At 38.7% G+C, this 1,542-nt stretch overlaps 1 non-coding gene across 1 annotated transcript; it reads right to left on the bottom strand.

The window, feature by feature from the left end:
• Positions 1–276: 276 nt before the first annotated feature.
• Positions 277–349, bottom strand: Trnaa-ugc (transfer RNA alanine (anticodon UGC)). Its single transcript has one exon. It is a non-coding gene; the product is annotated as a tRNA-Ala (tRNA).
• Between the last annotated feature and the right edge of the window lie 1,193 nt (positions 350–1,542).

Below are 1,542 nucleotides of genomic sequence, written 5' to 3'. Positions count from 1 at the left end.
TAATAGGAGCGGGAAAATGTGCAGCCCGATACAGGACTCGAATCTGCGACCTTCTGCTTGCAAGTCAGATGCTCTACCAACTGAGCTAATCGGACGATCGATATCACAGACTAATTATATACATTATATACACACTGCTACATTCCTCCCTCCTTTTTTTCAAAGACAAACTCAGATTCTTTTGACTAACCCAGCCATTGCTTCACACTAGCTCTAGGGTTCCAAGGCTAGTCACCACACTCACGGCACCAATGTAATAGGAGCGGAAAAATGTGCAGCCCGATACAGGACTCGAACCTGCGACCTTCTGCTTGCAAGGCAGATGCTCTACCAACTGAGCTAATCGGACAATCGATATCATAGACTAATTATATACTTTATATACACACTGCTTCATTCCTCCCTCCTTTTTTAAAGACAAACTCAGATTCTTTTTTTGACTAACCCAGCCATTGCTTCACCCTAGCTCTAGGATTCCAAGGCTAATCACCACACTCACGGCACCAATGTAATATAGGTGGTGGACGGGGTTTAGGCTTTATCTAAACTCTAGTGGTAAAACGTTCGAATCTCGTCCAGGCGGTGCCCCGAGATCGTATAGTGGACTAAATTCTAGACTCTAATTTTTACTTTCTGAAAGAATACTAGCAAAATTAATATTTAATAAATAGATATTATTTCTTTACCTGTTCATAATAAATGTAGATCTAATGTTCAAACGAAATGATAATATAAAGTTATCTTATGGATTTAAATTATACTGAAGTAGTAGTTGTTTGGCTGACCAAACGTTCGCGGACGATTTCTCGTTGTTTCCCGCCACGAACAAGCATAATTTTGCCTTTTTATTAACGTGTGCACGGACCAGTGCACGACGGTTGGATAATCTTATCCACTAGTTTCTCTCTATCGGACTTGTTACAAAATGTATGTGCGTAACCATGGAAACCCGACCGGAATATTCCAAGTGGAAATCGGGTATTTCCGTAAGCACTCGTGCAGACGACAATTTATGGGAGAGAAAGTATTGGACAGATGACAACGGCTACTACATACCCTCGTTGTTTTTCTTAAAATATTTGCAAACTTGCAAATATTTAATACAATACAAATAGATTTACGATAATTTTACAATATTTCTTAAATAAGAATATCCTGAAAAAGAAAGTGATCTGAAAATAGAACACATCATATGAATTTAAATGTCATTTCAAATATTCTTTTATTAATTTAATACATTTTTTAAACGTTTCAATATATACACAACTAGAATACACAACTAGAAAAACACAAGTTTTCGATTTCTCGACGTTAAGCAATTTGCAAATATGTGTAAACAACTCTGACCTAAATTCAGGGGCCTGATCTGTATGATACTGCGTGGCACAACCAAACCTTAAAGCCAGAACAGACATAGGCTGATAGACATGGAATTGTTGAAGGGGATTCCGGCCAAGTCCTGGACCGGGTTTCGAACGCGCCCAAAGCTCACAATTTCTACACCACCTGGCTATGTCGTCTTTCATCCCTACCAAGTAAAAA

This window comes from Mercenaria mercenaria, chromosome 6 (assembly GCF_021730395.1).
Source record: "Mercenaria mercenaria strain notata chromosome 6, MADL_Memer_1, whole genome shotgun sequence".
In the NCBI taxonomy this organism is placed as follows: Eukaryota; Metazoa; Mollusca; class Bivalvia; order Venerida; family Veneridae; genus Mercenaria; species Mercenaria mercenaria.
This window is presented reverse-complemented; position numbering and strand designations above follow the sequence as displayed.